The sequence below is a fragment of the Phascolarctos cinereus genome, unplaced genomic scaffold (assembly GCF_003287225.1).
Source record: "Phascolarctos cinereus isolate Bilbo 61053 unplaced genomic scaffold, phaCin_HiC Scaffold_4;HRSCAF=312, whole genome shotgun sequence".
Classification (NCBI taxonomy): Eukaryota; Metazoa; Chordata; class Mammalia; order Diprotodontia; family Phascolarctidae; genus Phascolarctos; species Phascolarctos cinereus.
The window spans coordinates 601,263,202-601,288,013 of record NW_027555847.1 but is presented as its reverse complement, the minus strand read 5'-3'; the positions used below and the strand labels follow the sequence as shown (position 1 = coordinate 601,288,013).

Below are 24,812 nucleotides of genomic sequence, written 5' to 3'. Positions count from 1 at the left end.
AAAATTATTGCTATAACCAATCAATAAACAAATATTTATCAGGTACTTAATGTTCTAGCCCCAGGAAAGCTCTGTGGGCATTAGTGAATCTAGGGTTCTCTGGAAGGAAGACACACAGATAATGCACAATTAGTAGCAGGACAGATTTATTACGAGAAAACCACAGGGATTGATTTCAGACACTTAGAAGATCCCTCAGATATGTTGGAAAGAGAGCACTCATGCTTCATCTCTGCTTGCTCTGATAGGTCCTCTGGGTACTAGGTAGCTGGGAGGAAATTAAGACTATTAGCAAGACAGACTACTCACATTCCATGTAAGCCATCTTTTTTGATACTGAGAGGTTCTGCAGATGTCTAGAGACTTGAGTGGAAAAGTATCAGTGACCTGATCATGGACATTATTTTTCTCTTATCTCCTTATGCAAGGCATATCAAGGGAAGTCAGTGGCTGGGAGAAACTTAGACATGAGATTTTATCCCTGGCAGCAATACTGAGTCCAAGACAAATGGTGTGTGCTTGTCACATTGGTGTCTATGGGGTTAATACTAACAGCTCTCCCTGACACTTGCCATACGTAGAGCTGATCACCATGTAACACAAAATTTTTATATAGGATATAGGCCTCACGTAGCTTGATTGCATAATGGATAGAATAATGGACTTGGAGTCAGGAAGCCTAAAGTTCAAATTGGGCCTCAGATCCTTTTAATGTGACCCTGGGCAACTCACTTGATGTCTCTGTGCCTCAGTTTCCTCATTTGTAAATTATTATATATTAGGTGGATAATAATAGCACCTACCTCCCATGATTATTTTAGGAATATAATTAGATCATATTTGTAAAATACTTAGCAAACCAAAAATTGCTATATAAATAATAGCTTTTACTATTATTGTAAGATTGTTTAGCACATTGGGTGATGTTAAGTGATAAGGTGAAGAGAAAGATGATGAGCCAGATACTGAAATCATTAAGAAAGTTGAAAAATTTATCTGAAGGTCAATAACACAAGGATGTTCAAAAGATTGCATAGACCCTTAAAAGGAAAGGATTTTGAAGGATTAAGGCTACATAAAAACAACAATTGGAAGCAAGGAGTATACCCACTGCTCCAAATAACCCTTTGAGTTAGAGGAGAATGAGGCAAGGACTGGCCTCTGGAGGATAGGGTTACAAGGAATGTATAGACCTCAGTGAAGAGTTGGGTTCCACTTAAAGCCAGGAGCTTAAAAGAATGTTGCTTGTAACATTCATGGTTGCAAGGAAGTTTGCTGAGTATAAACTGTAAGTTATAAAAGGAATGATACAATAGGGTAAGAGGTAAGAGAACCAGGTAGAGATGTGATTGTGAAGCAATGGTGGTTATTAGAATAGAAATTAAGGGTATAGAGGAAACATGTCTTTTGCACCTACTACAGAAAGCCTGGATGACTGATAATGTGGAGCCAATATAATTGGAGATAGGTTATTCTGTTAGCACACCTAATCTAGTAGAGAACTTATAGAGTCAGCCCATTCTTCAAAATAGAATTTTGAATCTTGTGTTTTTGGTGCTTTCTATAAAGTGTTGTCCCCATGATGAGCTATTGTTTCTTCTGGTGTCAAGAAGGAGTCTTCAAGGCTGTAGCAAAAGGGGTGGAGATGAGATGGAAAAGAAGAGCTGGAGCATCCATAAAATCTACATAGAATATTTAATTATATTTCACAAAAACTAATGAAATGAGAAGTCTTCTATTCTTATTTCTCCCCCTTTCCCCAGTGCAGTACTCAATTTATAGTAGATGTTCAATAAATAGTTTGTGAATTAGCTTTTTTTTTTTTGGTGAGACAATTTGGGTTAAATGACTTGCCCAGAGTCACACAACTAATGAGTGGTATGTGTTGAATTAACTTTTAAAAGTCATTAAAACACACACACACACACATTAAGGTTCCTAGTAAGTAAATAGCTAGATTGTATCTGCTTTGTGTTATAGTGGAAAGGTCACTAGATCTGACTCAGAGAACTTGGTGTCAAATCCTGGCTTAGAGCTTTTGTAACAGTGGGAATGTCACTTTATCTCAGTTTCCTCATTTGTGCCCTCTTTCTTCAAAGTTTAATTTCATATGGCATGCCTTTTCCTACAATACACTAATAAATGAAAGGAAAATGTGAGTGCCTTGCAGGTGAGCCAGTCGTCTTCAGGTAATTAAATAAAATTCAACAACCATTTAAAAATGTCTACCTGCCTTGTACCAGACAATTGTGCTAGGTACAATGTCAAAAATTAATTCCTGTCCTCAAGGAACTTACATTCAATAGGTGGGATTGAAGGAGGGAACCATATGTATATAGAAAATTAAATGCAAATGTAGCACTGGCTTCAAACCTAGAGCACTTCCATAAGACTTTGGTGTAGAAGATAATGACTTGATTCTGCATGAGTGAGGAGTTGGCACAAGGAGTTGGGAAATTAGACATTCTTCTTTCCACCTTCAAGAGAAGACATATGTGGCTCCACACTCTCTTCAGGACCAACTTCAGAGAGAGAGAAAATGGAAGACATATAATATATATATATATATATATATATATATATATATATATATATATATATATATATATATCAAATCCCTTAACATGGACTTGATTTCCAAAGTGCTTTCTGTTCCCAAGAAAGTCTAGAACCATGTGTCCTCTCTCTAAGAAAAAAGAATGTCTCTACTCTTCCTTTATGTAGTGTTGAGTTACATCCTTTCCATCAATGAGTAGGATATTATGCAAATCATTCTGGCTTGAATCTTGGGTTACACAAAATATATACAAAGTAACTTCTGAGAGGAGGACACTAGTAACTGAAGAGTTTGGGAACAGTTTCCCATAGAAGGAGGAACTTCAGCAGAGCTTTGAATGAAGCTAAAGATCCTACAAGGTGAAATGAAGAAGTGCATTCCAATCGTTAGCTACAGCTTACACAAAGACACTAGAGTGAAATGGTGTGCAGAGAACAAGTAGGACAGTTTGGCTAGATACAGAGTGCATTTAGAGTAATATACATTAAACCTAGGAAGGCAGACTAGAAGTATATGGTGAAGGGATTTAAATGCCAGAAAGAAAAGTGTGTATTTTGTACTAAAGGCAAAAGAGAACTACATTAGTTTCTTGAGCAAACTTGTGCTTTGAAAATGTTGGCTTGGCAACTGTGTAAGGAACATATAAGAGAGGAGAGAGACTGCAGATAGGAAGACCAATTGCGGGTCACTTCAATAATTCGGTGATAAGTAGTGAGGTTTCCTAATGAATAGAAAAAAAAAGGAAATGCACAAGCTACATTAGAGAGGTAGAATCAGCAGGACTTGGCAATTGATTTAATCAGATATGAAAATTTAGGGTCAGGGAAAAATTGATGATTATCCCTAAGTTGTGAATATGGGTGACTGAAAGAATGGTGTTGTCCTCAACAGATCTAGAGATGTTAAGATACAGGAAGGACTCTAGCAGAAGGGATATTTCTTTCTTGGCAATATCCAATTGGTACTTATTGATACGGGGTTAAACTTGAAGAAAAGACAAGAATGTTATTTGAGCTATCTGCACAGAGGTGATAATTAAAGGTATAGAGTTTGATTAAATCACCAAGTGTGAAGGTGGACAAACAATATGACAGAAAAAAGCTCTGGAATATACTCACAAGGATGGTTCAAGGACGATTATCAAAAAGAAGAGACTGAAGAGCTGCCAGATAGGTAAGGGTAGAATTAGAAAAGAAAGGGTCATGGTAAGCCAGGAAGAAAAGGGTATTTAGGTGAAAGATGTGGTCCAAAACAGCAAATGATGCAGAAAAATCAAGAATGATAACACTAGCTTTTGCCGGCATTGCTTCCGCCGAGGTTGGACTTGCTGCTCCTGCCACCGCTCCCGCTGTTTCTGCAGCACTAGGCCGCGACCACCTGACCGGACCTGAGTAGAGTCCAGACCGCGGAGATGCGCTATGTGGCAGCCTACCTCCTGGCCGTCCTCGGCGGCAACGATTCCCCCAACTCCAAAGACCTGAAAAGGATCTTGGACAGAGTGGGCGTCGAGACGGACGAGGAGCGTCTGAAGAAGGTCATCAGCGAGCTTAGTGGCAACAACACAGAAGATGTGAGCGCCCGGGTGAGGAGTAAGCTGGCCTCCATGCCCGCTGGTGGTGCTGTCGCTGTTGCTGCCAGTGCTGGCTCTGCTGCCCCCGCTACTGGTGGCGCAGCCCCTACTGCTGCAGAGGAGAAGGAAGAGAAGAAAGAGGAGTCTGAGGAGTCTGATGACAACATGGACTTTGGTCTCTTTGACTGAGCACCCACCCTGATCCTAGAGCGAATAAACCTTTTATTTAAGAAAAAAAAGAATAATAACACTAATAAAAGGCCAATGGGTTTGAACATTAATAGATAACACTAGCAACCTTGGAGAGAACAGTTTCAGTTGCGTAATGAAGTTGGAGGTCATTGAAAACTGAGTGAGATGATAAAGTGGAGAAAATGAGAATAGACAACTTTTTCCTAGTTTGGCTATTTAAAAGAAGAGAGACTTAGTGCACATTCCTCTCATGGAGGAGAGAATGGAAGAGGAGATTTAGAAAGATGTTGCAACTCTTTATCAGAGAAACAGGCAGCATCGGCTATGGCAAAGTTAGCTGACTGGTTCAGCACTGAATTAGTGGACAGCACCACTCACCAGTAGCCTACTAGAGGCATTCCATTATCTTTGCAGCAGGATAGAGGGCCAGCGCTCTTGGAAATATTCAAAAAGAACTCATTTTCTAAGGCCAATGTGATTAGTGAAGCTGGCCAACTTTTGCACCATTAGGCAGGTTTCGTGCAGAGAACTTAAGAACCAAGTGAATGTTCAGGCAGGAGTATGCTGGTAAATGTTTCACAACCAGTTCTACAGGAGGATAAAAGGTACATTTAATACCTTTTTAAGTTTAATCTGCATTGCTAACATCTTCTCCATCACTTTATTAACCTGATAATCAATATAACAATAAATCAAACATTGATTTGTAAGTTTTGCCAATTTCCAGAGTATAAATGCTCAGATTGAAAATTTAATATTAGCCAAATGGAGCTGGGTCCTACATAGCCCTGCTTTCAGAACATAGAAAGGGTTACAATTCTCTGGGTTCCTTGAAGAGATATGTCCTTCACATAGGTGATTTCTGACTCTCTTTTCCAATGAACTAACCAATAAACAACTAGTCAGGAGGCTGTCTTTCTGTATCCTCTTTCACTTTTGCTTGTTATGTTTTGACAGCACTTGGTACCATGTCAAAGTAAAGGTTCAAGCAAAGGTCAAATCTGTGATGAGCAGACTTTCACAGATGGTTTTGATGACATTTCTGACACAATACTAGCTATAATACTCCACCCCCATTACCCAAAAGATATAACTGAGAACCAGAAGTACCAGGATGGATGCTAATATATTTGGGCAAATTTAGAACTAGTTAGGGGTAGCTAGGTGGTGCAGTGGATACAGTGTCACATCTGTCAGGAAGACCTGAGTTCAAATCTGGCCTTGGACACTTACTAATTGTGTGACCTTGAATTTGCTTCTGTAAAAGGAAATGAAAAAACACTCCAGTATCTGTGACAAGAAAACTCAAATAGCGTCTTGAAGAGTCAGACATGACTGAAAATGACTGAACAAAACAACTAGTTAAAATGCTAGAAAAAAATTAATAAAGGGATTAATGGCAACCTAGAAGGTGGGGGGTGTCTATACTGTAGCGAAGTGGAAAGAGCAGTACATTTGGAGCTGAAATATCTGATTTTTAAGTCACAGCTCTACCTCTTCTCAAACTTTTGGCAAATCATAGGATCATATATACAGAGTTGGAAGGTACTTTAGAGGCCATCTAGTTCAACTCCATTAGTTTACAATGAGAAAACTAAATGATTTGACCAAGATAGCACAGGCAATGGGTAGCAGAGCCAGGATTCAAATCCAGGTCATCTGACTTCAAACCCAGCAATCTTTCCACTACATCATTCTGTCTTCCAACATTTAATGAGAGTGGTCTTCCAATGCCTTGAATGTTTACCTGTGTTTATTCTCCCTCTCTTGACAACTTAACCAATCTAAAGGTGTAAAAATAAGCCAACCTAGTTAATTATTCCAGACCTAACAGTCATTTTTCTTCTTATTTAAATATCTCAAAGAATCATTTAACTTCTCTGAGCTTTGGCTTCCTCATATGTAAAATTAGCATAATACAACCCGTACTGCCCACCTCACAGGGTTGCTATAAGAAGAGTGATTTATAGGAGCTATAAAAAAGGTCATCTATTCTTATTATAACTGGAACACAATACAATTCTATCCTCATATTTTTTCTGAATTTTTGTCAGTGATTTGGATGAAGACATAAATGGAATACTCATCAAATATATTGATGACAAAAAGCTGAGAGAGAAAACTAATACAGGTTTACAGAATTATGCTAGAATGGTGAGTTGATGCTAACAAGATTAAATTTAATGGAAATAAAAGTAAAGTATTGCACTGAGATTCCAAAATTCAACTGCAAAGTTCAGGATGAAGGAAACATGGATACAAAGTAGTTCATATGAAAAAAGGAGTTGGGGTTGAGGGGATTATATATGTATCCAGATTCCCTCAAGTCTATTGATTTAATAAATAAAGCAAGAATACTTAATTGTGTCATACCTGAGCTTTCAAACCAAGACTGTACAGAATCTCAGAAAACAATACTATGACAGAAATGGATACTTGGCTATGTCTGAGAAACATTCTCAACGCATATTGTCATTAGACTGAGATACTGAGAACGTCATATACTGAGAAGGACTAAATATTAAAAAAAATCTTGGACAATGAAAGTACAAAATAAGCCAATTTTGTGACATAGCTGCCCTTAAAGGGGCTCCTAAGCAACTTTCTTATTAACACTAAGATGTTAGAATTATACATTTTACAATTTATCAAGTCTTCTTGCTTCTTTCCTTGGAAACCAGAGACAAGTAGCAATAAATATCAATAGGGAGAATAGAGGCAAGGGAAGAAATAAGAAAACAAAGGAGAGGCTAAACAGATGAAAATTGAAGAGAGGGAAAGAGGAGACATGAAGGTAGATGGGAAAAGAGACAATTACCAAAGTCAGGAGTGAAGAGAGTATATAGAGGGATAATCAATAAAAAGGATAAAAAGAAAAAAAGAAATGAAAGAGAATGAGAAAAGGGAAAGGAAAAAGCATTGAGAAGAATAAGAATAAAGGAAAGAAGAGCCTGGAGAAGGAGGAGAAAAGCTCCATATGCAAGGCAGGACAATATTGGATGACCTCATCCTGTCCCTGTTTCCAGCTGCAACCACTGATTAGCAGCAGGTGACCTCAGATTACACAAGAGAGAGAAAGAGAGAGAGAAATACACATGTACACACACACACACACACACACACACACACACACACATGAGCGCACACACGCACTTCCAAATCAAACTAAAGATATTTAACCATTTTGGGGAGAAGGTGACAAATTTCAAGGAAGAAAGATAGTTTTGCCATAGAAATAATTGCCTTTTCTTGGCAAAAATTATATGGCACCAGTGACTACACTCTTTGGAAAGTAAGAAGAGCTAAGCACATAATTTGGGAGCAGTTCTTTCCAGTGGCCTGGATCCCTGCACAGAGTCTTACACTTCATGGAAAAATGTCACATATTTTATATGCAGATGATGTGCTAGAAGTAAAATGTCAAAATTTGCTTAGTTGAGTTGGCTAGACACCTGGAGTTTTACACCAAATAAAAGCAAACTGGTGTGATTAGATATCACTCTTCTAAAACTGGAATCATTCCAAATAATCTCAAGTATTTAGGTCATAAAATGGAAAAGTTCCAGAGAAAAACACCTAAAGAGAGCTGGGTGGAAGGTGAAGACAGGAGGAAGAGTGAGGAAGGAGACAGTGAGAGTTAGGGAAGCTAAACTAAAATGATTGAGGCTCTTCAGCCTAGAATGACACCTTCGGGGTGGGGGGGGAAGACACATGATTAATTGAGGAATGAGTAGTATGGATAAGATGGACATAAAGTTGGTCATCAAATGTCCGAATAGTTGAATAAGAAGCCGTGCCTGCTTTGAAATCTAAGCGAGATTAATTTAGTACAATAACAGGAAACAATACTTTATAGAGCAAATAATTAACTCAAAGAATGAAGTACTAAAGGTGGCACAAAAGGAAAAAATATAAATAGGGGTCAAATGGACATAGACAAAATTTAGTACTATATCAGAATAAAAGACTATTAAATGAAATTGTGATACGTCTGTTCTTTGAGGTTCATGTCAAGGAGTACATTTGTGATGTCTTCTATTCCTAGTTTCTTTTATTAGAACAATGCAGGATTAGATGAATTGTCAAAGTGTGTGACGCAGATGCACGTTTTTATGTTTTTCTACAATAGCCAATTCATTCTTCATCTCTAGGATTTCATGTGACTTCTGGAGATGGTGGATGTTCTAGCACGTTCCAAAAGTTATTCTCACTATAATAAGCAAGTGGTCCCCAATCCCAATCTCCCAAATATAAGGACCCATTTTGAACATTTTTTTTAAATCTCCTGGACTCCCATAAGATAGTAGTTGTATAATTTGCACACATTGCTAGAAAAAGTACATTATTTTAATAGACTGCTATGTATTCAACAATTCTCCTTAAGTTAATTTTATAAATCACATCTACATAATTTTGAAAAATGATAATACATGTTTGGGCAGCTAGGTGGCCCAGTGGATACAGAGATAGGCCTGGAATCAGGACTCAGACACTTATTAGGCTCAAATCTAGACTCAGACGCTTATTAGCTATGTGGCCCTGGGCAAGTCACTTAACTCTGTTTGCCTCAGTTTCCTCATCTGTAAAATGAATTGGAGAAGGAAATGGCAAGCCATTCCAATCTCTTTGCCAAGAAAATCCCAAATGGAGTCATAGAGTTGGACATGACTGGAATGACTCAACAACAACAAATACATGTTTACATGAGACATATTGATTGAACCAACAGAAAATGTTTTTTTAATTATTTAATGAGTTACATTATGTATTTTGTACAAGCTATGCAAAGATTAAACTGACTGATATTTGTTACACAGTTAGATTTTATTATAGCTTGCGATAATCCCGTATCATTCACAAATTAGAAATCAACCTGTATCAGGCAGCTGTTAGGGCTGTGCTAAGGAAACAGTAAAAAGGTGGTGAGAAGGCAGATTGTAGAGTATATACAAGTGTTTTTAATTTAATTTCAACTGGTATTTTAATAAGATGCTTTTATAACATACATACATATATGCATACATGTGTATGTGATATTCATTTATTATTAGAATAAGCTGGAAAATGCCAAAGGATTATTTTTTTAAAATTTCTGGTGCATAATATGACATAGCAGTTGTTCAAACTTTCTCCTATCTTTCTGTATTTTATTTATTCACACAAATTTTGAGAGAGAAATCAAGAAAAATATTTTTCTTCCCATCACTTCCACATTTAAATTCCTATTTCACTTGAAAAGACCAACTATTATACGCTACTTTTCTCTTTGGGTAGACTTTGGTACTTACTTAGAGTAGGTGGCTGTGAAAAAGGGATTAGTGGTGCATATGGGAGATCCAGGAGTCTAGCTATGATCATATTGCCACGCTACTCATAAGGCAAATCATTTGAGTCCTGATATTGGTGGCAAAACACATGGGAAGAAACAAAGTGCAATTTAGAGAAGGTCTTTGGCAACTTGATTCCTAATGGGTCAGTAATGTGGTTTGATTTAATTTACAGTTAAATTCTACGAGTAAAATGCCCCAACCACAGAATTAAAGCCAACTCCATTTTATTTACTTTGCATTTTATAAGGAAAAACTAGAGAATGAAAGCAGGAAACATCTGGAGAAGTCTCAAATTTGTCTCTCATAAATTTCAAAGAATATTATTATGTCATTAGGGCCCACTAGGGTAAGTCCAATTGGAGATTGCAACAGTAAGCTCACCCACCCATGGCAAGAATTAATGGAGCAATAAATTTACCCTGATGAGTCTTAATGGTATTATAATATGCTTGCCAAGTTTTAATTTCATAAGTTTTAAAAATATACAAGTGTTTCCCCTTTGCTCTCTATTTTCTTAATACATCTCTCAGTAGCTGAAAGTGTGGTAGAAATGACTAGTAACAGCTTAGGAATTACTGACTGACACTGTATCATAAAGAGCAACATTCTGTACTTTGGTGGCTTCCATAAGTTCTAAGGAGCATGAGAAAAGTAATCTCTTTGATGACTCAGCCCAAATTAGAGAGAAGAATCCACCCCATGGAGTATCACTCATTAACACAATAGAAAGGAAATAGTTTCTTGGAAGAGAGAAGACTCAAATTACTGTAAATTATTTATATGCTAATGCAATTAAAAGATTGCAAAATCATTTTCCCTAGTGTTACAATAGCTCAGGAGTAGGGGAGGCAAAAGGGGGGGGTATGCATTTACTATAGCTAAGGGTTCTAAGTCTCATTCCATTTTCCTATCACTCATCAGCCATGCTGTTATTTTTATTTCAAACTTGTTTTGCTTACATGGAGATTGTCTTTCCACACACTTGATTTGGTTTAAGAAATTTATTGCCCTATAAGTCTAATAGGAGGGATCAATTAGATGCATGCGTTGGTAGGAGAAATGCTCAAAAGGTCTAATAAGAGGACAGATTTCTTTATTGTTCCTGTAAACATGGGATGCTGGTGACTCTGAGACTACAACAAAGTGACCAGCACTGACCATTTAGGAAAGTATTAGCTGTGTCTTCTGGGAAGTATGTTTTTGCCTACTTTATATCTCTCATTTGCGGTGTTATTTGTTAGACAGATGTAGGTTTCCTTAGGAGCCACATTATCAAATTTAACTTTGTATTTAAGGATGATAAAGGACCCAACTCATTCTGTAGCTGTAATGGTGAAATCTGGGTCTCTAGATACTCATAGCCTAGAAAGACCAAGGACTATCACTTGCAGAATTAGAGCAGGTAGCAATTGCAGAGATCACAAAACACAAATCAAATATGAGCTAGATTTAGCCCTTGAAAAAGATCACCATTTGCAGAAAAACCTGGAAAGATTTGCATGAACTGATGCTGAGTAAAGTGAGTAGAACCAAGAGAATATTGTACACAGTAACAGCAACATTGTGTGATGATCAACTTTGGTGGACTTGGCTCTTCTTAGCAATGCAATGACCTAAGACAATTCCAAAAAACTCATGACAGAAAATGTTATCCACATCCAGAGAAAGAACTATGGAGTCTGAATGCAGATTGAAGCATACTATTTTTTCTCTTTTCTTTTTGTTTTTTCTTTCTCATGGTTTTCCTCTTTTGTTCTGATTTTTCTTTCACAAAATGACTAATGTGGAAATACATTTAATATGATTGTATGTGGATAGCCTATATCAGATTGCTTGCTGTCTTGGGGAGGGGGAAGACAAGAAAGGGAGAAAAAATTTGGAATTCAAAATATTATAAAACTGAATGTTGAAAACTATCTTTACATGTAATTGGAAAAAATTAAAATGCTATTATTAAGTGGGGGCAGGGGGGAAGATCAACCATAACCTAGGATTGCAATTGCACTCAGAAACAAATCCATTGTTTACCAAGTGTTTACCACAGTCAAAGTAGAACAATAGAAACAACTGGGTTTCATTGGTCATGCAGGAAAAATAGAATGATGTGAAACATCTTCAGTATAGCAAATATTGACTAAGTAATGTGTGCTTAACATATGTTAAGACAGAAAAAGATGGCATGGTTTTGTAAACAAATTTGATTGCAATTTATTCTAATTTTGACATTCTGTGCTTCTGTGATTCCAAGTCTTCTCTCCTCTCCCCCACTTCTCATATGATCTGGGGTTCTTATTGCCTTCTTCTGCATGCTCTCCGTTTTTCCTTGTTCTTCTAAAATGTGGTAGCAGAACTGGATGTAGTCTGTCAATGCAGAGAGTGATGGGACAATCCTCCCTCATTCCAAACCCTAAAATCAGTCAATCAAGCATTTAAGCACCTACTATGTTTCAGACACTATGCTAAAGTACTGAGGATACAAATGCAAATATCCTATACTCTACTAATGTAATTTAAGAGCACAACAAAGATAGCCTGAGTAATAGATGGAGCGTTGTTTTTGGAGTTAGGTAGTCAGGCATAAAGCATTTATTAAGTGCTTTCTATGTGTCAGGCACTGTAGATATAAATACAAGTAAAAAGAAAAGCAGGCCTGTCCCTTCAAGGAGTGTATGTTCTAATGGGAGAAGACAACACTTTAAGGATTAGTAGGGCAGTTCCTCACCTTGGTGCATGGTAGCAAAGTCCAGGAAATCAAAAGCATAAATGGGAGGGGAATGAAGCATGACACAGCCTGGGAATGTCCCCAAAATGATGCTCCAGAAAGAGCTCATCAATGGGAGAAAGGGGCCAACCAGGTGGAGGGACATTCCAGGGTGAAAAAGCAGCTGAGACACGGTCAAATTCAGAAAGTCGGAAGCATAGCCAGTAAGGGAGTCAAGAAGACTTGGGCTCGAGCCCTACCTCTGATATAGGCTGACTTGTGACTATGGAGAAGTCACTATCTCTCTTGTCCCAGATTACTGCCTATGACTGTGAATTACAAGAGTAACTGAGATACAGAAGTGAAAGCAATTTCCAAGAATAAATTCACAGGACCAGATGCAAGAGTATTTTCTTTTTTGTTGATTTATCACACCATTCACTTATACTTAATTTGTAAACTCTCTCCATCCCCCCCTCAAAAAAACAACTTTATATTTTTATCTGAATTCCTTTCTAATCATATCTCCCACATTCTTTTACCCGTAGTTCATTTTTTTGATACAAGTGAAGAACTGAACACCCTAATTATTAAATTTAATCTTTTTTTAGCCTCAGTTTTTCCTTCCAGTGTATTAAGATCTTTTGGGATTCTGACACTGTGATTTCTTGTATCAATGATTACTTCCATTTTCAGTGTTGTTCATTATTGTTAAGCAACCAAGTCTCAAAGGAGATAGAGCATGGGACCTGGAGTTAGGAAGACCTGAATTCAAATCCAGTCTCAAAAATGTATATATGACCTGGGCAAGGTGCTTAACTTCTGCTACCTTGGTTTCCTCATGTATAAAATGGTGAGAATAATAATAGTACCTGCCTTCCAGGTTGTTGTTGTAAGGATAAAATGAGATATTTATAAAGTATTTTGCAAGCTTTAAGGCATTGTAGAAATGCTAGTTATTTTCTTTATTATTCAGCAATTAAATTCAGTGAATAATTTACAAAATTCAGCATACTTTACACCTACTATGTACAAGTCATATATGGACTTAATGTAAAGGATATAAACATGAAACCTTAAAGCTTTTAAGGAGCTTGAATATAATAGATTAGAGGCAACATGATAGGGCATGGGAACTGAGAGTCCACATGATCAAGGTTCGAATCCTGCCTCAGACACAAACTCTGTGACTCTGGGCAATACCATCAAATGAAGGGCTTAGCTTTATAATCTCCTCTAATATCTCTCATCTGTGAGCCTGAGAACTCATTTAGCCCCTTTCCTTTTAATCAAGCTTCCCTCAACATTCAATGTAATCTTTTCTCAACAGTGAGCTCCTAGTCACCAAAGCTTATCATTTTTTCTCTCATTCCTGACAAATATTTTCACCTGAATGTCTCCTACCAGTGGGAAAGAGAGGACTAAAACCTCAAAATCAGCAGGCTTAAAACCAAACTCATTACCTTCCTCCCCAAATGAATTTCTTCTGATTTCATATTGTCACCCATGACTCACGAAGAGCCCTTTTCCACAAAAGAAGGCTCCATCTCTGACCTTTTGTGATCCAGTGCAGTCCTGGAGGATTCTGACCCAAAAGAGAGGGAAATTGGACTTTTTCACTCTCTGTGACTCATTAACTCCACTTAATAGTTTTGGGAAGGAAAGGAGGAATCTCTTAAATAAAGCTTCGATATGGCCTATTATTAGATTAACAATGGCCATTCAAGGGAGGCACTAAGTGTACAAAGTAGATATCATCTATAAGAATTTACTTCCTCCTCCACAAAAGAAATACCAAAAGTACATAAGGCTCCTAAATACAAATATTTAAGACATGAAACAATAACTCCTTATTATAATCTGTAGGAGGAAAAGATAATTTTGTAAGACTTTAGTACAAATATTTCACTTTCAACTTAGATTTGTACTGAATCCAGCTCTCCTAGCCATTCAGATATGGCTTTGGTTTTAGCCCTTCAGATGCAGAATTCTCCTGGTTATGATGCTCTTTTACTCTATGAAGCTTTTACAGAAATCACCTCCCGATGGTCCACCAACACCAGATCTTAGGAATTCCTGAGCTCTGAAACTCACAAAGTTGCTGCCAAGGCTAGAAATATCCATCTCTTAGAATTGATGCTTGTTCACTTGTGCTCAAAGGAATAAACTTATATCAGGAAAAAAGTGACTTGAGTGCCTCCAGCCTCAGGCTCATCTAGGCAAGCATATGCCATGTGCATGTGGTTCTAGCCACCATAGCTATTGGGCTAAGGGGTGGGGGAGGGAAGAGAATTCCCTTCTTCATTTCATTCAAAGTCTAAGCAAAAGCTAAGTTCCAAACCAGGAAGAACCCAAAATGATGAAAGGAGAGGGGTTTTTTGAGCTCTTGTAACCTACTAAGGGGGTAGTTCTTCCTGGATCATTCACCAACTGTCCTTAGCACAACCCCCAGCTTCATTCACCGATCATCTTCAGCACAATCCCCAAGATTACTCAAAGATCAACCAGAAGCTCCTGGTTGCTCATGCCTTTTACCTGAGCCACAGCATCATATATACCCATGAAATCTAGCTCAAAGAGAGGTGCAAATCAGAAGGTTTCTTTTATTATTCTCATTGCAGTTTTTATTGTTGAGCTGTTTCAGTCATGTCCAACTCTCTGTGGCCCCACTTGGAGTTTTCTTGGCAAAGATACTGAAGTGGTTTATCATTTCCTTCTTCAGCTCATTTTACAGATGAGGAAACTGAAGCAAACAAGGTTAAGTGACTTACCCAGGGTCACATAGCTTGTAAATGTCTGAGATCATATTTGAACTCAGGTCCTCCTGACACCAGGGCCAGCAAATCAGCCATTGCACCACTTAGCTGCCCCCTCATTACAATAAAATCAAGAAAATAAAGAATTTTATAAATGAATGAGACTTTACAGAGCATTTATTTTAAAGGTTCTTAACTTTTTTGTGTCATGGATCCCTTTGGTAGTCTGCAAAAGCTGATAGACCCCTTCTCAGAATAACATTTTTAAATGCATAAAATAAAAGATGTAAGATTTTTAAAAAATCAATTATATTGAAATAAGATGTATCTTCTTTCCTATTCAATTTCATGGACCCCTGAAATCTATCCACTAACTCTTTGGGGACCTGTGGACCCAATCTTAAGAACCCCTGAACTGTTTCAGTCCCCTAATTTTACAGATGAGCAAACTGGAGCCTCAAAAAGCATGTAACTTACCTGTGGTCATATGGTAAATACACAGCAGAGATGGGATTCAAGAGCAGGTTTTACGACTATAGATTGGGTGCTTTTTCCATCAACCCTTAAATTCATCTAGCTGAACTAAAAGATCTTATTGGGGACAAGCTTAAGTAAAGGCAGAGGTCTCTAAATACCAGGGTGAGTAGCTAAGTCAAGGCTTTACCCTGACAAGCAATTCAGAGACATTGGCAGGTTCTGAGCAGAGGAGTCTATGTTTTAACTCCAGTATATTATAATATCCCATTGTTCTAACTTCAAAAGTTGCCAACCACCTAATTGTCATGGTGGAAACTCTGACTCTGGAGAACAGTTTGATCCTTTCAGGAGGTGTGCTATGATAGCACTATAAAATGAAAGTGGGGTGAAACTGATGCAAAGGGGGCTTTAATTGAGGCAGTACTGTTCAGAAGAAAAGCCCATTTTTTTAAAAAACAAAGAACCAGACAATGCACTTTGCACTCCTCAATTAGCAAGTATTTATGTTTTTGACAAGCTGAAAAAATGTCCAATTTACACATCCATAAACGTCAACAGCAGTCTCAGGATTAATGTTCTGTTTGATGTGCCACTTTGCTGTGGAGACACAATGTCTTAAAGATTTCTCTACGTGGTTTCCAAACACTCTGGTGGTACCACGGCTCAAGGAAATAAAACCTCATTGCTCTGAGAACAGTGAAGTTTCTATTTAACATTTAGAAGGCGAAGGTCACTCAGTCACAATGTCCTGGTTAGCATTTAGATAATCTTTGGGAAACTACCTTAGGATTCAAAATAATCCCAGAATTCCAGAACATAATAGTTAATGCTGGAAGGGACTTTGACCAGGACCTAGCTCAAACTTCTCTTCTTGCAAACTACATTCTTAGCAGTTTAATGAGAGCAGTGCTTAGCTAAATAGGCAGAGATTCTCTAATTAAAAGATTTCTGACATTCTACCAGGGCATGTTTGCATTAAAACTTTTCTTTAATACTATAAAAGATTCAGGATTTCTTCTGGAGGAAAGTGGATGTAGTGTGAGATCTGTTTGGATGGATACTCCCCACCACCCCCAATATCACACTTTTATATCTTCTCTTTTTTTATTTCCCCAGAAATCCTCCATAGTGGATCCAGTTAAAGGACTAGAAGCCTTCTCTTAATATCAGAGTGATAGATAGATGTCACAAGGATGGTATTTCTATTTTTTTCCCTTTTTATATTTATAAGGACTGCTGCAGTCCTTACAGGCTGTCTTGTGGAAGGTGAATTAGACTTCTGCTTGGCCTCAGAAGGCAGAGCTAAGAGCGCCAGACAGAAGTTTCAGATAAGTAAATTTGGACTTGATAGAAGGAAAAACTTCCCAAGACGCAGAGATGTTTCAAATTGCTCCCTCCCCACCTCCCTGCCCTGTCTCTACAAGTACTAGGTTCCCCCTCACCAATCTCCAAGCAAATATTTGGTCTTTTGTAGAAGGGATTATATGTCAAATTTGGGTCCCCAGCCAGATGCCTTTGCTGGTGTTGGCTGGCTGATATTCGTGAGCTGTGCACCTCACCCCAGCTGGCCTAAACCACCTTGAAGTCAACTGTTCCTGCAAAACAGCTTGCTTTTGTGTCCCACCTATTCCTGGGAAAGACTGTCCATTCTTTTTCCCAACCCTTCCCTGAACCTCCACTTTGTGGTCTTCAAGCATAAACCTCCCTTACCTCTCCTGGACTGTGGATTCCTTCGTATTTTGTACTGGGGTACCTCAGCACTAGTGTCTGATTTTCCTTCTAATAAAACTTTTCTACTTTCAACTCAGCTTGCACTCCTCTACATTTTGAGGAGTGGGCTTCTCCCGGTTGACAGTAGCAAGTGGCAGCATAAAGATTTGAAACCAGATCTTCTGACTTCAAATCCAGCAATCTTTCAACTGAAGCCCATTTCATCCCCTAAGTGGCCTCTGAGGCCCTTTACGACCCAGAGACTAAATATTCTTCTGAAATCCAAGAAGGAAATAGCCTTTAAAAAACTACAGCATAAACTGCACATTTTAAAGCAATAATTTATTTTTATATTATTGTAATTACTGTAATTTCACAGCACAGAAGAACACTGAAAGAGTATTTGGTTGCTTTATTTACCAAAGATAATTGAAGCAGATACTTGTGAAATCATTTGGAGGTGAATCATCTCCTATTCAAAAGGTTAATCATGAATATGTAAAAACTGAGTGCACATCCTCAGAGTTTGACCCCATTTTCCTTTTCAAAAGGAGGCTGTGCCCAGCATTTGCCAGCTCCCTTTAAAAAGATTAAGGAACTTGGCAAACATTGAGGAAGTCAAATTATTGATGAGTTTCTGGTTTATTCTCCAGTGCTCCCGTTTATCTTGGTTTCTATGATCTCCTTGGCTTATTGGGTTCCAAAATTGAAGGTCTTGCCGAGCCCTTGCTCCTTTCTGATTGATTACCATTTTCTCTTACATTTCATTCTCCATTCCTATTTTTGTCTCCTCCTGTAGCCTGACAATCATGTTCTTGATATTTCATTTGGTTGGTAACTGGACATCAAGGATGCCAACAACTGTGCTGCTGCATTAAGAATTGAATCAGCCAAGCATGGTAAGAGGTGAAATCAGACAGGCACAGTGGAATATTCCTGTAATTCCTGCTACTGTGGAGGCTGAGGCTGGCATATTTCTTAAACTCATGAGTTCTGAGCTGTAATAAGTTTGGGATTGGTATGGTGAGTCTTTATGAATAGGGTTCCATCAGGCTACTTAAAGGAGGCACCTAGGTGGCTCAGTAGATAGAGGATTGGGGCTGGAATCAGGAAGACCTGAGTTCAAATCTGGCCTCAGACACTTACCAGATGTGTAACCCTGGGTAAGTCATTTAACCCGTTTGCCTTAATCCACTGTAGAAGGAAATGATAAACCACTCCGGTGTCTTTGCCAAGAAAACCCCATGGACAATATGGTCCAAGAAGGACCCAAGGAAGGGTGAACCACACTAGGTCAAATGAAACAAGTCAAAGATCCCACGCCCATTAAATTGGGACTGAACCAGTGAATGAGCCTTGTACTTCCAGGCCAGGAAAGATGGAGAGAATCAGTCTCAGCAAAAAAAAAAAAGTTGAATCATATTTAATATACATATATATTTAATACATCTCTTGAATATACTGAATTGATCTTCACTATATCTTCAATATTTCTAAAGAATCTATAAATCTATAAAGAAGCTCCTAGTAGCCCACCTAACTGGACTCCTCATTTAATCTGTATCCTGTTATCAGTCACTCAATAAATATTTATTAAGTGCCTAATGTGTTCCAGGTACTTTGCTAAGCACTGGAGACACAACTACAAAAAAAAATAATCCCTGCCCTCAAGTGGATTACAATCTAATAGAGAAAGATGCTGTTGTTGTTTGTCCTTCATTTTTGAAGAGGGCCAATGGCATTACAGGGTGATGACTTGACTTGTTTGTGAGTTGGACTTAAGCAAGGCAGAGTTGCGCAAAATCATCCACCTCACTCTGCTTCCAGAATCATTGAAGTCCAGTGGAAAGACAAAAGTCTGGCAGTGGCCCCGGATCTAATGGATGACCTGGCATCTTCGATGCCTGACCAAGCTCTAAGAGCCCTACAACTTCTGCTTCAGCTGCCTTCATGGCCATTTGAATAAATTGTTCTCTTCCACCCATTTCCCTGGGAGAAGGCTTCGCATGCTTGGAGTAGACATTCCCCTAACTCACCTCCTGGTTTGAGGCCAGTCAGTTATCCTCAACCTGGGTTAGTCCATCTGCCAAGACAGTTTACTAAGGTGTGACTGCTCGACACACTACAACTTCTTGGAGCAACATATGAGAGATGAGTGCCAAGTAGATAGTGGAGGTAGATGAGTAGCCCTGAAAAAGGCTGGCAAGTTCTCACACCAGAGGTACTAGTCCTCCTTGAACACCCCATACACCAACAGGGAATGATAACAGACAATAGGAAGCTGAAAAGTAGGGAGGAGCAGAAGTCCTCTTTAGATGGATGGAGGCTTTGGAAAGAATTCTTTGCTCTGCCCTCCCACCCTCCAGTCAGAAGGACAAAGGGTACTGATGAGGTGTGAATAGAAGGACTTATAAGATCTTATAGGGTGATGAGTTCCCGGATGATGAGGTTCCCAGGGTCATTTTCGAATCCAGACCAAAGAAGTGCAGTGAAGAGAGCCATAGTGAATTGTTGTGAACTATTTATACAATAACTAAAAATGAGAGTACTCCATTGACATGGTTTTTCTTTCTTCTCCCCTGACATCTTCACTCTGAAACAAGAAAGTGGAAAAATAATACGACGGTAATTGAAGTTGGTCCACTGTCATTCTAAAAATATTAATCTTCGACATTCTCACCCCCATTACCAAAGGGGAACCGACATGGTGCATGTACTGCACCAACTAGCAAGAGACCTGGGTCCACGATCCAGTGCCTCCATTTGTATTAGCAAAAGAGCCAAGTCAAACAGATCACTACTTAGTTTCCTTCTCTGTTGCCCTACCCATCTAAAGAGGTGTGAAGAAAATTTTTAATAAACACTGTATAATTGTGAACTTTTATCTTCACTGTTATTGTTTTTCAGTTAATTAGTCATGTTTAACTCTTTGTGACCTAATTTGGGGTTTCTTGGCAAAGATACTGGAGTGGTTTACCATTTCCTTCACCTCCTTTTATTGATGAGGAAACTGAGACAAACAGGGTTAAGAGACTTGCCCAGGGTCACACAGCTAATAAGTATCTGAGGCCGGATCCTCCTGGCTCTAGGGTTGGCACTTTGCCACTGTACCACCTAGCTGCCATCATTGTTATTGGTTAAAAATAATTACAATTTGCAATATTTTATAATGTATATTTATTTTAAATAGAATCTCATGATTCAATAAATCAAATGTAATAAGCAAATAACTATTGTATTAATTTGAAACTATTAATAATGGCATCAATAATAATCATCATAAGAGGCATGACTCTAGAGCAATGCTATTAGTGCTAGAACTATAGGTAGTTACAAAAGTGTAAAAATAAGTCAGGAATAAAGGATGAACTTTAATAATTTTTTTTTAATTTTAATCATAAAAAAAGAATGAATTATGTATAGATAAGCAAGGAAAAACAACACATTGGCCTTTCTAAAAATGCACATCTGATTCTGTACCTTGAGTCCTTACCTCTCTTCCAAGAAGTGAAAGAAACATTCAATCATCTGCTTTTTACAGTCATGATTGGTTACCTTCAGAGTTCTGAGGCTTTTCGAAGTTTCCCCTGTCACCTTACTATTGCAATTATCAGGTAAATTGTTCTGATTCTGCTCATTTCACTCTGATACTTCAGATAAACCTTTCCAAATCTCTGTGAATCCTCCATAGTCATCATCCCTTAAGGTCCAACAAAATTTCTTCATATGACAAATTTTGTTCAATTATGTTTAATTCATGGACACCTGTTTTGCATCCAGTTCTTTGCTACAACAAAGTGCTTCTATGTTTTCTTGTTTATATGAGTTAAAAGAAGAAAGGATTTATGGGGCAAGCTCCCCAGAGGAGATGGAAAGATCTGTGATTAAGGGCACAAGAAACTTCCTACAAAGTCTTGGGAAAGAGAAAAGGAATGCCATAATTTAAGATCATGTAGGTGCTACAGTTATGGGTGATGATGAGATCTAAGGTATGACCACCCATGTAGGTGACTGAAATGGACTGAAGATTTAGGTCATGGAAAATAAAGAAACTGATGAACTGGGAACGCAGGATGTGTGAGAGGATACTAATATGGATATTAATATCCCCAAGGGTTATGAGAACAAGTGTTAAGGTAGAAAGAAAGATCCTAAGAAGAGAGGAAGAGTGACGTGTAGGTCATTAGATAACAAGAAATATTTGGACCAGGTGATATAAATAGTTGGAATGAGAACCTCAAAACTAAATAAATAAGTAAATGAGTAGATGAATGAATAAATAAGTGAATGAATGAAAAAAGGTTTCAGAGTAAATTTTTTCATTGTGCATATGCATGTTGGAGAAGGGGATAATTAGGGGTGATCATTAGAGCAATCAACACCAAGGAGGGTTTATACTTTTGGTATTATCCTGGACTCCTCACTCTTCCCTCCTCCACACAGTCAATCAATTGCCAAATCTTGCCATTTCTATTTCCACCTCTCTTGCATGTGACCTTTTCTCTCTATTCCCACAGCTACCACCTTAGTTCAGGCCTTCATCACTTCTTGCCTAGATTATTACAGTATGCTTGTTTTTCAACCTCCTGTCCATCCTACACACTACTGCCAAAGTAACTTTCTAAAATTCTTACATAATGCATTGTTTATTAGCATTTCAATTTTAAACAAAACATAAGCTAATATAATGTATGAGATAGAAAGGAAGTCTTCATGCATGCATGAACATATCTTCAGGCTGCCACATGTGACCTAACCTGTACCAGAATTTCCAGAAGACAGATTCCATTTTCAAACAATGGTGGATGAAGGGGGTGCCCAGTAGAAAGACATGAGGCTGAAACCCCATTCCTCCCTTAGTGAATATAGCAGTCTTTAGGGAGGAAGAGGCTCAGGGCCTGTGGGACCAATTTGGTTAATTTCAGGAGTATTCAGGCACCCAGGATGGCAGAGCAGCCCTGGACAGCAGAGCTGAAAAGACCTGGGGCTAACCAGAGTCTAGGGAAGGAGGTCCCAGCTCAGGTAGTGGCCTGAGAGACTAGAGGAAGGAAAGAACACAATACCCAGTCCTGCCTGGCCAAACCTAGCATGGCTACCTGTCCGTCCTTCCTTTCTCCCTCTTTCTTTTTCTCCCTCTTTCCTTTTCTCCCTCTTTCTCTTCCTTCTTCCAGCCACCCATCCTGCACTAAACTGAGCAGCCATGTCAGATGAAAATGGGTAGGGGGGAGACTTACACTGGGATGGAGGGAGTTGAGGCTGCAGAGGAAGAAGCAGAATTTTGCAGGCAATACCTGGGATAGAAAAGTTTCAAATAAACCTGGATACAATATATGCAACTACAAGGAGGCCATGTATGGAATACAGAGAGCATGAGAGGGACCTGTTCCATTTGTCTGTTCACTCACAATCAACTTGTGAAATCTTCCTGAAGTCTATCTTCATTAGTCTGACACTATACCACCCAGTTGCAGGGTTTCATTGATGGGTGATCTAGATCTGGTTTGAGAAGGAATAAAGAAGTTATGGCAAGAGCAAGTTGGCAGTTCCTCCGTGCAGTATCTAGATCAGGCCCACTGGCACAACCTCCTCTCTAATTCATGTTCCTACAAAACAGCAGCTTCAGCTTCTTCAGTTCAGAAATCATAGGATCATAGGGATCAAATCTAGAAGGCACCATGGATGTCATCAAGCTCAGATCCCTCAGTTTCCCAGATGGAGAAACTTAGAAAAGCTAAATAAACTACACAAGGTCACATAAGTTATAAGATGCAGTTGTAAAATTCTTAAGTCTGATATAGTAGGCAGGATTATATCCTTGGGATGAGTGAGAGAGGAAAGATAATGAAGAGGTGTCGCAGCAACCCAGCTTGGGAGTTATAGTGATTCCCCAAAGGTATTCTGTAATGAGGTTTTTGCTCACTCAACAAGAATTTATTAAGCACTTACTATTTGTAAGGCACTATGCTAAGTGTTGGCATATATAGAAAGGGGGAAAATCATGCCCTGCCCTTAAGGACCTTAGATGGTGGAGATAATATATAAATACAAGATCCATATATCATAGGGGGAAAGTAATCTTAGAGGAGAAGGTTCTAGCAGGTGGGTGCCTGGATCCCTGACAGAGTTCATTGTCCTATTAGAAAAGTTTCTGTTTTATTTTCCCATATATTACTTTGTACTTGCCCATGATGAAACTTGCACACATTAGGTACTGAATAATGAAATATTTTTCATATGTTAGTCCATTCATCTGCAATGTGAAAAATCTTTCTGTAGTCTATCTTCATTAGTTTGACATTGATACCACCCAGGAGCTTGGTTTCATCATGAAGCCCTGGAAGAGGTGGGTCAGCCTATTCCTCTATGGCACTACTCACTTTCCCTGTAAATTTCAAGATCAAAATGCCCCTCCCTGGCTGTTGCTCCCCTATTAGAATGTAAGTTCTTTGAGGGCAGGAGCTGCCTTTGTTTTTACATTTTCATATTTCTATCTGCAGGCCTTATCACAGTGCTTGGTATATAGTAAGCACGTAATAAATGGTTCTTCATTCATTAAGCCATTATGAAGTGTCACATATATCCAACAACTTAGAATGAGCTCTTGAATTCTCTCAATGCAAAGTTATTCATCAACCATTTTCCAGTTTCCTCTTGGCCCCGGTGATGACTTTAGTCTAACTGCACTTGGTGCCTCAGAGCCAGATAAACGGGCAGGAGATAAATAAGGCAAGACAGTCAGAAATGGTACAGCCCAAGGCCATGAAAAGTGAGAGGAAATAGCAGGTTTTTAAAAGGGGGAAGAAGTCAGCTGACAGTTTAGCAAATAGTGAGTCTGACAAGAAGCAAGATGCTTGCCTTATAGAGCTGCCTATACATGATCAATAACAAGAAGTCATCTAGATCCACTGGGGCAGGTAGGGTCAATGGTCCAAAGCCAAGGAGCAACAAAAGCCATACACTAAATAGATGAGGGGAAAGGGCCAAGCTTGAGCAAAGGGATTTCTATGTTTTCTCAAGCTCAGTGAACTGAGCATCACTGATTTTTACTTTGTCTCTACAGGATTAGCTCTACTCTCTTCCTTCTCTCATCTGTTCTTCCAGATGAGCCACAGCTGCGGACAGCTCTCCCCAGCATCTGAAAGGAAAGTAGCAATGTTAGAATGTCAGCAGATACCTATGGAGAGACCAGCCCTGAAGTCTTGGAATGCTGGTCATTACAACACAATGACACTATTTAGTGAGTTAATTTAAAAAATTCTTTCCTTATGATGATTGGAGAGTCATTCTTTTCACTCAACATCCTTCATGAGGCTTATCTGGATTCCTGAACTTGCTAGTGCACTTCCACCCTCTCTACCTCCCCCACACACACACACACACTCCACTCCTCCAAACACTAAGAAAAATTATTTTGCATTTCTTTTCTATATATTTTATATTTACTTTTCTGTGTACATGTTGCTTCTGTTTCCCTCTCACCAAATAGAATTTAGTGTACATGAGGTCAGGAATGCCTTCA

At 38.6% G+C, this 24,812-nt stretch overlaps 1 pseudogene; it reads left to right on the top strand.

Annotated features, from left to right (window-relative positions):
* The first annotated feature begins 3,958 nt into the window (after positions 1 to 3,958).
* LOC110195495 (large ribosomal subunit protein P2 pseudogene) lies at positions 3,959 to 4,316 on the top strand (annotated as a pseudogene).
* The last annotated feature ends 20,496 nt before the right edge of the window (positions 4,317 to 24,812 follow it).